The sequence below is a fragment of the Ceratotherium simum genome, chromosome 5 (assembly GCF_057802395.1).
Source record: "Ceratotherium simum simum isolate JZ-2026a chromosome 5, ASM5780239v1, whole genome shotgun sequence".
Taxonomy (NCBI): Eukaryota; Metazoa; Chordata; class Mammalia; order Perissodactyla; family Rhinocerotidae; genus Ceratotherium; species Ceratotherium simum.
The window spans coordinates 46,511,340-46,525,298 of record NC_141904.1 but is presented as its reverse complement, the minus strand read 5'-3'; positions in this window follow the sequence as shown (position 1 = coordinate 46,525,298).

Sequence of the window (13,959 nt, the reverse complement as noted above, 5' to 3'; positions counted from 1 at the left end):
TACCAGGATCATGGGCTAAGCAGACAGTGAGCTCAGAAACATAAGGTAAGGCCTTGTATTGTGGCCTTAGTATATGTAGAGACGGGTGATTTTGATTTATATTTTGGGTATTTGTGAGGCAAGAGTTTCCTAGGGTTTTTTTTTTTTTTTTTACCTTGAAGGGGACAGTTTTCAAGTAATGGCCAACATTTTTTATAATAAATGTGAAGATGGGACCATTTCTTGGCCAGGGCATCCAGTGCTAAAATGACTGCCTGAAGTTTGGTCAAGTGTGTTGTTTCTTGGATCCCATTCTTTATTAGGGATCTCCTGGCTAAGGGATGGAAAAGAGCAACATTCCATGGAGCTCCCTCACATATGACAGGTAGCAGTGCCATTCGCATAGTCCCCAAACTCCCATTGCTGTTCACTTAGTTAATCCCAAGGGGTTTCTCAGGTAATCAAGGGGCCTAAGGACAGGGGAAGCCACCCCCTCCTGGTGGAATATACCCAAGGGCCCAGGTTTGGCTCTATCCTGTCTTGAGGAGGTCTCCATAGCTGTGCCAAGCTTATTGGGTGCTGTTTCCATGATCAAAGCATTATGGGAAGCTGGGTATGGAGGGTCACAGGCTCAGGATCTGTGAGAGCCTCTGTTTCCAGGAGAGCCCAGTAGGTAGCCAGTCATTTGTTGTTTTATGGGTGTATACTACAAGGATGAGAGGCACAATTTCTTGCATCAGAAGTCCTGGGGCAACTAATAGCCATCATAAGTGGTTCAGAGACTCCAGGAGGCATGAGAAGAGGTTGCCATAGCTTCTATAGTGAAGGAATTTCTAGACGGCACTAACAAGAGTGCCTGCTGATTTTAATTTGGATGTGAAATTTGTAAATGAGGAATATGTTGCCACCAGGACCCAAAAAGGACTAAAAGATCTTGGACTTAACGTTTCTTTAATAAGTGTGTCAAGTGAATCTCTTTGGAGAAGGATGTTACCAATGTTATGTCATACCTGTGCTCATGGAGAAAGGTGAGTGTAGTGAAAGTCTTGTCTGTAAAGACTGGGTGTGATGGCAGTTGTTGAGGTACCCCATGGGTAGCCTGGAAAAGGTGTATTGTGTCCCTTCAAAGGTGGGTGGGCAGACTGCAATTGAGACGCCATTGAAATAGGCACTGAACAGAACATGTCAGCCAAATCTGTAAGAGTAAAATACTTACTGGTTGTTAATTGAAAAAAATCAGTAATTTTAATAATATTGGGTATTGGATATGGGGGCCTTGTTGGATGAGACCAAAGCACTAGGGTCATAGTAATCCACCAAGATGCGCCCTTTAATTTTTCCATATTTAAGAACAGGCAAAATTGGACTGTCAAGTGGAGAAGTAATGGAGTTAATCACTTCTTTATTCATTATGTTTTATATATAAATTTAATCCTTGAAGTCCCTGTTTAACTTATATTGGGCTATATTAACTATTTTCACTGGGAGTTCATGGGTCCCATTTTCAAACCAGTTTGTAAGTATCAAGGACTTACTTTAATTTTAATTCATTATTTATTGTGTCAGAGCATCTGTGTTCAATGTGGAATATTTTAGGGCAATGCTTAGCATGACTAAGGGAAATTTAGGCAAGGCTACAGTTAAAGTGAGGCTTAACCATTTTTCCTCCATTTTATATATAGTTATCTTTTTAAGATTATTGGGGGCATAATGTTTAAATTTAGTGGGATCCCCAGTATAACTAATTTGAACCCCAGAATTAAGTCCATAAAGTTTTGCCAATTGGTGCATTTTAGCCAATTTAGAACCTATATTGTACACCACGAAAGCTAATCAGTACTCTTTTTATTTTTTGTTATATGCTTTTTTTTTGAGTATATAAATATTGGATTTCCAGTTGGATCAAATTATGAAACTTTGTTTTTATTAAACATGTATACATATACACAATTTTATTTATTACATATTTATATTAAAATATATGTATACATAGTTTAATTTAATGTTCAAAACTTTTGACATTTTTGACAACTTCCCCAAATCAAATTTCCAATGGAGTCTTTCTGACCTCAAACTAACTTTGAGATTTCCCAAAGATCCCCTGGAGAATCTCAAAAGATTTGTCTCTCACCTTGTAAAAGAGAGACGTTAAACTAGTTAGGTTTTTTGGCATATAAAATTACATGGCAAGCATTGTCAAATAAAAAGTGATAATAAACCTTCTTAGGGTATATATGTATGGATATAAGTTACTAATATAGGTATTCCAAAAATTGTTTGAAGTTCATAAAAACTTGTCGATACCTTCATTGTTCAATTATTATCTTTTTTGTGTGTGTGAGGAAGATCAGCCCTGAGCTAACATCCACGCCAATCCTCCTCTTTTTTGCTGAGGAAGACTGGCCCTGGGCTAACACCTGTGCCCGTCTCCCTCCACTTTGTATGGGACGCCACCACAGCATGGCCTGACAAGCGGTGCATCGGTGCACACCCAGGATCCAAACCCGGGCCTCCAACAGTGCAGCGTGCACACTTAACCACTATGCCACAGGGCTGGCCCCTCAATTATTATCTTAAATTGTTGTATGACACAGAAATAAGTAAATTTCCTTATCAAGTGAACTCATCAGATCTTTAACTATGGCCGTTTTTAAGTCTTTTTTCATTTACAACAGTTATTGTTTTACTCTGATGTTTTTGTAAGTGCTTCAACTTCAGAGGGATTTATAAAGAGGACTCTGACAAGTACTCTAGAATACAGGTTTCTGATTACTTTAAGATCATACCACTAAACTAGGTAAGAATTTCCAGAACTCTAATGAAAAAAATGGATTCAAGGAGAACAAGAATTAATAGCATGGGATTAAATGAACTGATAAGGATGACTATAATTTTTTATGACCTTTTTTTTTAAACTACTGGTTCTTTAATGTTTTTTCCAGATTTAAGGAAATCTTTTTCTCTTAAGTTATCTATAACTCACAGCAATTTGGTAAATTATACCTTTGTAAACATAATTAAAACATTTATCTTTTTCTCCCTACCTCCTACCTCCAGAATTATGAAATTCTTATTAAATATTTTCATGGCAATATAGTTATTTGCATAGATACAGTAAAATCTATTCTCCTTGTAACAGAACACAATTGGAAACATTGGTTATATTACCAAGGCTTTAACTGAAATGTCATATTTAAAAATGATGTGCATAAAGTCAGATATAACCAGAGAGTTTTCAGAAACTAAGGTTAGTCAATGGAGCTAATAAAGCCCCTTGGAAAAACCTTCTGTTATGTTGCTTACAAGGTTCCCAGCCTTACCAGTTGAGTAAGAACAGTCACTTCCTGGTAGCCCCAGGAACATCAGGATATTTGGGGGACCTCAAGAAAAGAAGAATTCACCCAAATATGTAGGTATTTGAGGTAATATCTGGCAAGTCCTTAGCTCAAGAGGCAGCAAGCCAGACTTTTAAAAAGCTTATGTGGTCAATCACTATCCTTATTGCACTTATATAAATAATCAGGCTGAGTTTAATAAGACTAGACTTATTTTGCAAATAAATTAGTCTTACTGTGATTATCTTTGCTAAAAATAGGTGTGATTATAAAGACAAAAATTATGTTTCAGTAAAAAAACTATAACACAATCTTGTGAGTATCAAATTCTACTGCTGTTCATTGTCTTTGAGATTTTGTTATATACCTGTAAACTGGACTAGATCCTGAATTTTTCTAGTTTCCAAAAACACCTAGCTACAACTCTCCAACCTAATGTTTCCAACTTTCTCCCACTCTTCTGACTTGGAATCACTAAGAAGAAAGACTGCCCTTGAACTTCATTGAAAGAGAGCATAGCGGAGGTTCTCCTCACTACCCAGATAATAGCCAAATTTCAGGGCCTTGAACCTTAGGTCCACATCTCACAATTAAAAAGGGTTCCTGTAGCCTCTTAGAACTGCATACCAGCTGGAGATCTAAAATTAAAATCGACTAGAGAGTTTCCTCCCCAGAAGCAGATGACATCTTGAGATGGACAGCTCACCCAAGATCATGGATCAGGAGCTTCACCTCCAATATGAAACTTTTGTTCCTTTTGCCTTTTTGCTACTTGCTTTTTCTCTCTGTTAGTGTGTGAGGAAACAATGTTCTTAACTCTGGCAGCTATCACTGAATTTACTTGCCGAGGCCATAGCTGCCCAACAAAAGTCCTTAGACTTTCTTGCTAAGGTGATTTTAGATAATAGAATTGCTTTAGATTACTTATTGGATAAATGAGGAGGAGTCTGTGCCAGAGCAAATACCTCCTGCTGTACCTGGATCAACACCTCTAATATTACAGCAAATAGAAGAAACTAGCAAACAAGTCACTTGGCTAAAACAGGTTGATGCCTCTTCAGGTACATTCTTTAATTTATTTGATACCAACTGGTTTGGTTCATGGGAGCCCTGGCTAAGGAGCATACTTAAGTCTCTTGATATTTTTATCCTCCTCATAATATCATTGTAGTTTCCTTGATTGCTCTGTTCTCTCAAGGGTCCTAAATACATGTTTGCAAACATCAGCAGTACATCAAATGGTCTCACTGCACTTGAAGAGAGAAACTAAATGAACGATGGAATAGAAAGCAAAAATTACTTCCACAAACTTGGTATCAAAACCCACAAGTTTCACAATGAGTTTCATGAGACAAGAACAGCTTAAACCTGATGGTGATTGAGAGTGGCGCTAAGACCAAATGTTTGGTCACTCTTTTATGTATGAGAGGATGACCAAAAGGGGAGAACTGTAAAAGTAATCAAACAGAGAGGCCATTAGACTGAAATGGTTCTAATGCCTTGGTAGCCTACATAAGCAAACCGAAACGTAAGGCAGAGTCAATTTCTGTAAATGCCTCAAGGTTAAGAAAAACAACTAATCACAAACATCCAACCAGGCTTTCCCAAATGATGCAATGGCTTAAGCTATAGCTAATCAAATAATTTCCTTGCTTTGGTTCCACATCTTCTCTATGAAAACCTAGTCACTAGCTCCTGTTGGTGGAGTGCTCCTAAGCACTTCCAGCTTGGTGCTGCCCAATTCAAATTCATGTTTGCTCAAATAAACTCTTAAAAATTTTAATATGTCTCATGAGGACGATGTCAGCATCATGGCTGAGTGAGCTTTCTCCCTTAGACTCTCCCCCCCACAAGATACAACAAAAAGGACATTCATATACCAACAGAGGACATTCACACAACACAAAAGAAGTCTGAGAGACCCATGCAGCCTTACATGTGAAGGTGGAGGTGCTGGTACCCCCAGAGGAAGTGGAAGGAGGTAAGGGGATCTCCTCTCCATCCCCAAAGGCAGTGACTCCAGGTCCGTGTGGCTCTCAGAAAGAGAGGGGAAAAGGGTGGCCTTCCATGGGAAAACCATTGCTCTCCAAGTTCTCTCACAGCTCATGGGACTGAACTGTTGCAGGAGTGTCTTCATCAAGCTAGAAGAGCAGATAGCAAGGGAAGAACAAGAAGTCCCCAGGATTGGGCAGGTGAAAGAAAGAGCCCCTCTCCCTGCCAAGCAATCCAGCACAGCCAGTTGGCCAGAGTGCCCACAGATCATGGCGGGCTCAGAATACACAGCTCTTGACCCCATCTGGTCATGCTGTGGCCAGATATCTTCAGCGTGAGGAAAAACAAGCCCATGCCCTCAAGCAGTATGTAAAAATGTATTAAATCTCCAGAGCAGAAGGAAACAGACAAGCACTCAGAAATCAATCCTGAAGGCACAGAAATTTATAACCTAAATGACAGATAATTCAAAATAGCTATCATAAAAAAGCTCAACAGATTACAAGAAAATGCAGATAGACAATTCAATGAAATCAGGAACTTCTTCACAAAAGAGATGGAAACTATAAAGAAAAACCAATCAGAAATGTTGGAGACGAAAAATACAATGGAGGAGAGAAAAAAAAATCTGGAATCTTTAAACAACAGAGCTGACAATATGGAGGAAAGAATTAGCGATATTGAGGATACCAATGCAAAAATGCTCCAAATGGAGGAGGAGAGAGAACTAAGACTAAAAAGAAATGAAGAAATTCTCCAAGAAATATCTGACTCAATTAGGAAATGCAACATAAGGATTATAGGTATTCCAGAAGAAGAAGAGAGGGAAAAAGGAGCAGAGAGCTTTTTCAAAGAAATAATAGCTGAGAACTTCCCAAAACTGGGGAAGGAGCTGGAAATACAAGTGAATGAAGTCAATAGATCTCCTAAATCTATCAACACAAAAAGGCCCTCTGCAAGGCATATAATAGTAAAGCTGGCAAAAGTCAATGATAAAGAAAAAATATTAAGGACAGCAAGACAAAAAAATAACATACGAAGGAATTCCTATCAGGCTTTCAGCCGACTTCTCGGCAGAAACTTTACAGCCTAGGAGACAGTGGAATGATATATTCAAAATTCTGAAAGACAAAAACCTTCAGCCAAGAATACTCTATCCAGCAAAAATATCCTTCAGATATGATGGAGAAATAATAACTATCCCAGATAAACAAAAGCTAAGGGAGTTCATTGCCACAAGACCCCCACTACAAGAAATGCTCAAGAAGGCCCTCATACCTTAAAAAAAAAGAGAGAGAGAAAGGGGATACAAAGCTTTGAGCAAGGAGAAACATAGGTAGACAAAATCAGAAAAATTGCAGCTCTCTATCAGAATAGGTTAGCAATAATTATAACATCAAACATTAAAGGAAGGAAAGCACCAAAAATAAATATAACCTCATCACTTTAACCACAAACTCACAACACAAGATGGTATAAGTTGTGACAATAATAACTTAGAAGGAGAAGAGGAAAGAGATGGAACTTGCTTAGACTAAGGAAATAAGAGGCCATCAGAAAATGGACTATCTCATGTACGAGATTTTTTATTAAAACTTCATGGTAACCACTAAACAAATAATCAGAACTGAAACACATACAATAAATAAAGAGAAAACTAAGAAAACCATCATACAGAACGGCCAAACTGAATTGGTAGTCAGAAACACACAGGACGTGAAACAAAGGAAATGCAAATGAACCTGGAATATGAGGGATAAAATAGCAACATTAAGCCATCATATATCAATAATCATTCTAAATGTAAATGGATTGAACTTTCTAATTAACAGACACAGAGCCGTGGGATGGATTAAATAACAAGATCCAACAATATGCTGCCTCCAGGAAACAGGTCTCAGCTCTAAAGACAAACACAGGCTCAGAATGAAAGCATGGGACAATACTCCAAGATAATAGCAAACAAAAGAAAGCAGGTGTTGCCATACTTATATCAGACAAAGTAGACTTCCAGATAAAACAGGTGGGGCCAGCCCCGTGGTGTAGCAGTTAAGTGGGTGTGCTTCACTGCTGGCGGCCCAGGTTTGGATCCCAGGCATGCACTGATGCACCGCTTGTCAGGCCATGCTGTGGCGGCATCCCATATAAAGTGGAGGAAGATGGGCACAGATATTAGCCCAGGGCCAGTCTTCCTCAGCAAAAAAAGAGGAGGATTGGCATGGATGTTAGCTCAGGGCTGATCTTCCTCACACACACACACACACACACACACAAAATTACCAGATTACAGAACAGACTAAAATGATTTATTTAAAAAAAACAGATTAAACAGGTACTGAGAGACAAAGAGGGGCAATATATAATGATAAAAGGGACACTCCACCAAGAAGACATATCACTTATAAATATATATGCACCCAACACAGGATCACCAAAGTACATAAAGGAACTATTAACAAACCTAAAAGGAGATATTGACAACAACACAATAATAGTAGGGGATCTTAACACCCCACTTATATCAATGGATAGATCATCCAGACAGAAAGTCAATAAGGAAATAGTGGACTTAAATAAAAAATTCGACAAGATGGACTTAATAGATATAGAGAGAGCACTCCATCCAAACACAGCAGATTACACATTTTTCTCAAGCATGTATGGGATATTCTCAAGGATAGACCATATGGTGGGAAACAAGGCAAGCCTCTGTAAATTTAAGAAGATTGAAATCATAGCAAGCATCTTTTCTGACCATAATGCTGTGAAACTAGAAATCGACTACAAAGAAAAAAACTGGGAGAGTGACAAAGATGTGGAGACTAAACAACATGGTATTGAACAACCAATGGATCATTGAGGAAATTAAAGCAGAAATCAAAAAATATCTGGAGACAAATGAAAATGAAAATACACCATACCAACTCATATAGGATGCAGCAAAAGCGGTCCTAGAGGGAAACTCATAGCAATATAAGCCCACTTTAACAAGCAAGAAAACTCTCAAATAAGCAGCCTTAAACTACACCTAACAGAATTAGCAAAAGGAGAACAAACAAAGCCCAAAGTCAGCAGAAGGAGGGAAATAATAAAAATTAGAGTAGAAATAAATGAAATTGAAACCAAAAAAATCCAGTAGAAAGGATCAATGAAACTAAGAGCTGGTTCTTTGAGAAGATAAACAAAATTGACAAACCCTTAGCCAGACTCACTAAGAAAAAAAGAGAGAAAGCTCAAATAAACCAAATTAGAAATGAAAGAGGAGAAATTACAATGGATACCACAGAAATACAAAGGATTATAAGAGAACACTATGAAAAACTATGCCAACAAATTAGACAATCTAGAAGAAATGGATAAATTCTTAGACTCATACAATCTCCCAAAACTGAATCAAGAAGAAATAGAGAATCTGAGTGGACCAATCACAAGTAAAGAGATTGAAACAGTAATGAAAAACCTAAAAAATAAAAGCCCAGGACCAATGGCTTCTCTGGAGAATTTTACTAAACATTCAAAGAAGAATTAATACCTATCCTTCTCAAACTATTCCAAAAAATAGAGGAAGATAGAACACTTCCTAACACATTCTACGAGGCCAACATCACCATTATACCAAAGCCAGACAAGGACAATACTAAGAAGGAAAATTACAGGCCAATACCACTGATGAACATAGATGCAAATGTCCTCAACAAAATATTGGTAAACTGAATACAGCAATACATTAAAAAGATCATACACCATGATCAAGTGAGATTTATACCAGGGACACAGGGATGGTTCAATATCCGCAAATCAATCAATTGATACACCACATTAACAAAATGAGGAATAAAAACCACATGATCATCTCAATAGATGCAGAAAAAGCATTTGACAAGATCCAACATCCATTTATGATAAAAACTCTCAACAAAAAGGGTATAGAAGGAAAGTACCTCAACATAATAAAGACCATATATGACAAACCCACATTCAACATCATACTCAATGGGGAAAAACTGAAAGCCATTCCTTTGAGGACAGGAGCAAGACAAGGGTGCCCACTCTCACCACTCTTATTCAACATAGTACTGGAGGCTTTGGCCAGAGCAGTTAGGCAAGAAAAAGGAATAAAAGGAATCCAAATAGGCAACAAAGAAGTATAACTCTCTTTGTTTGCAGATGACATGATTTTATATATAGAAAACCCTAAATAATCCACTGGAAAACTATTGGAAATAACAACTACAGCAAAGTTGCAGGGTACAAAATCAACTTACAAAAATCGGTTGCATTTCTATATGCTAATAATGAACTAACAGAAAGAGAACTCAAGAAGACAATCACATTTACAATTGAAACAAAAAGAATAAAATATCATGGAATAAATTTTAACCAAGGAGGTGAAAGACCTATCAAATGAAAACTATAAGATATTATTGAAAGAAATCGATGATGACATAAAGAATTGGAAAGATATTCCATGCACATGGATTGGAAGAATAAACATAGTTAAAATGTCCATACTACCTAAAGCAATCTACAGATTCAATGCAATCCCAATCAGAATCCCAATGACATTCTTCACAGAAATAGAACAAAGAATCCTAAAATTCCTATGGGGCAACAAAAGACCCCCAATAGCTAAAGCAATCCTGAGAAAAAAGAACAAAGCTGGAGGCATCATCATCCCTGCCTTCAAAATATACTACAAAGCTATAGTAATCAAAACAGCATGGTACTGGTACAAAAACAGACACACAGATCAATGGAACAGAATTGAAAACCTAGAAATAAAACTACACATCTACAACAGCTAATCTTTGACAAAAGAACTAAGAACATACAATGTAGAAAGGAAAGTCTCTTCAATAAATGGTGTTGGGAAAACTGGACAGCCACATGCAGAAGAATGAAAGTAGACCAGTATCTTTCACCATACACAAAAATTAATTCAAAATGGGTTAAAGATTTGAAGGAAGGACGTGAAACCATAAAACTCCTATAAGAAAATATAGGCAGTACACTCTTTGACATCGGTCTTAGAAGGATCTTTTTGAATACCATGTCTACTAGGGCAAGGGAAACAAAAGAAAAAACAAATAAATGGGACTTCATCAGGCTAAGGAGCTTCTGCAAGGCAAAGGAAACCAGGGTCAAAATGAAAAGACAACCTACCAGCTGGGAGAAAATATTTACAAATCATGTATCCAACAAGGGGTTAATCTCCATAATATAAAAAGAACTCATACAACTGAGCAAAAAAAAATAACCCGATCAAAAAATGGGCAGAGGATATGAACAGACATTTTTCCAAGGAAGATATACAGATGGCCAATAGGCACATGAAAAGATGTTCAACATCACTAATCATCAGATTGATATGCAAATCAAAACTACATGAGATATTACCTTATACCTGTTAGAATGGCTATAATCACCAAGACAAAAAATAACAAATGCTGAAGAGGTTGTGGAAAAAAGAGAACCCTCATTCACTGCTGGTGGGAATGTAAACTGGTGCAGCCTCTATGGAAATTCCTCAAAAAATTAAAAATAGAAATACCTTATGATCCAGCTATCCCACTATTGGATATTTATCCAAAGAACCTGAAATCAACAATCCAAAGAGGCTTATGCACCCCTATATTCATAGCAGCATTATTCACTATAGCCAAGAAGTGCAAGCAACCCAAGTGTCCCTCGACTGATGATTGGATAAAGATGTGAGATACACACACACACACACACACACACACACACACATACACACAATTGAATACTACTCAGCCATAAAAAAAGACAAAATCGTCCCATTTGCAGCAACATAGATGGGCCTGGAGGGTATTATGTTAAGCGAAATAAGCCCGACAGAGAAAGACAAATACTACATGATTTCACACATATGTGGAAGATAAACTAACACACAGACAGAGAGAACAGTTTTGTGGTTACCAGAGGGAAGAGGGTTGTGGGGTGGGCACAAAGGGTGAAGGGATGCATTTATATGGTGACTGACAAACAATAATGTAGAACTAAAATTTCACAATGTTATCAACTATTATGACATCAATAAAATTTTTTTTAAATATGTCTCATTTATCTTTAGCAGTACTAAGTGTTGGTGATATTAAAGGAACATGGAAACCATCATGTACTTGTGGGGGATCAGAATTTGCCACCCCAAAATGTACCTCTTTGGCCTGAGTATTTTTAAAAACAAAAGACTCAGAAAGAAACTTTGACCTTCCTCCTAACTGCCTAAAAGAACTTAAGATAGAAGGCCTGTTCCAGGAAGGAACTATCACCATAGATAACTCTAGGTATGGTAGACAGAGAGGAACCCAGCAAGGCCCATTTTATCAAATTTCTCTCTCAGATCCCATTGTCTATAGGTGGCACAGCAAACATTTGTTTACCAAACATTTGCTTTTTCATCTGCATGTGAATGGCCTTCCTCCACTTTGAAGTCCCAAACCACTACCCGCAACATCCTCCTTTGTCTTTAACTAAAGATGGTATTTAAGGTAGTGGCTTCAGCCGTTTTGGCAAGTTACTCAGTTTTCCTGGGTTTCTTTCATGTATGCATATTATTAAACCTTGTTTGATTTTGTTTGTTATTCTGTCTCATGTCAATTTAATTCTTAGACCAACCAGAAGAACCTAGAGGGTAGAGGGATATTCTTCCTCCCCTACACACTACTAGTGGAAATACACTGAGTATTTTGGTGAGAAGTCTGGCATTACTTGGAGAATGGCATGAACACTCATAAAAATCAGAACTGGTCCTTTTTGTCCAGGAGCTCTCAAGCTAACAAGGGGCATAAGATCTATAAAAACATAAATAAGGGCCAGCCCCGGTGGCCTAGTGGTTAATTTTGGTGCACTTTGCTTCAGAGGCCCTGGTTCGGTTCCCAGGCATGGACCTACACAACTCGTCTATCAGTGGCCATGCTGTGATGGTGGCTCACATACAAAATAGAAGAAGATTGGCAACAGATGTTAGCTCAGGGCAAATCTTCCTCAGGAAAAAATTAAAAAATAAATAAATAACTATGGTGCAGGCTGAATGTAAGAAGTGTCACAAGAGAAAAGGCCTAATGACTTGGCTTAGACTTAGAGAATATTCATTTGTTTAGCCAACAAATATTTATTGAGCACCTGCTATGTACCAAGCACTATTCTATGTACTTGAAATATAGCAATAAAAAAAACCAGATTCCATAATCTCTCTTCCCCATGCCTATGGGGTGACCCAAAAATAAACAAATCTCACACCCATTTAGACTCTCCATGAGAATAGACTTTAGACTCCCCATGAGACATTTCCTGGCTTCCTGATCCTCTATCTCTACCCCTGCATCCAGAGGCAAAGAATACTGTCTTCGGAAGAAGATTGGGGAGGACTTAGAGGGGTGGGGAATGGGGGAAGGAGGTGTGTAGTCTCAAGGGAGGGGAGGCTGAATTCCATTTTAAATCCCTTTTTGTACTGCTTAAAGTATCAGTATTTCTTTGAGATAAATTACAAAGTAATTAAAAAATTCATTTAAAAACAACTCCTTCGAGGGATGGAAAAAGATACTCCATGCAAACAGCAATGAAAAGAAAGCTGGGGTAGCAATACTTATCTCAGACAAAATAGACTTTAAAACAAGAGACAAAAAGGGCACTGCATAGTGATAAAGGGAACAATCCACCAAGAGAATATAACACTTGTAAATATCTATGCACCCAACGTATGAGCACCTAAATATATAAAGCAATTAATAACAGACATAAAAGGAGAAATAGACAGCAACACAATAATAGTAGGAGACTTTCACACTCCACTTACATCAATTGATGGATCATCCAAACAGAAGATCAATAAGGAAATATTGGCCTTAAATGACACACTAGACCAGATGGACTTAGTAGATATATATAGAACATTCCATCCAAAAACTGCAGAATACACATTCTATTCAAATTCACATGGAATATTCTCCAGGATAGATCACATATTAGGCCACAAAACAAGTCTCAATAAATTTAAGAAGGTTGAAATAATACCAAGCATCTTTTCTGACCACAATGGTATGAAACTAGAAATCAACTACAGGAAGAAAATCAGAAAAGCCACAAATATGTGGAGATTAAAGAGAATTCTACTTAACAACAATTGGGTCAATGAAGAAATCAAAGGAGAAATCAAAAAATACCTGGAGACAAATGAAAATGAAAATACAACATGCCGAAATTTATGGGATACAGCAAAAGCCATTCTAAGTGGGAATTTTATAGCAATTCAGGCATACCTCAACAAACAAGAAAAATCTCAAATAAACAATCTAACAGTGCACTTAAAGGAACTGGAAAAAGAAGAACAAACAAAACTCAAAATCAGTTGAAGGAAGGAAATAATAAAAATCAGAGCAGAAATAAATGAAATAGAGACTAAAAAAAAAAAAGAAAAAGAAAAAATCAATGAAACCGAGAGGTGGTTCTTTGAAAAGATAAACAAAATTGACGAGCCTTTAGCTAGACTCACCAAGAAAAAAAGAGAGAAGGCTCAAATAAAAAAAGAAACGAAAGAGGAGAAATTAAAATGGACACTTCAGATACAAAAGATTATAAGAGAATGCTACAAAACACTATATGCCAACAAATTGGATAATCTAGAAGAAAT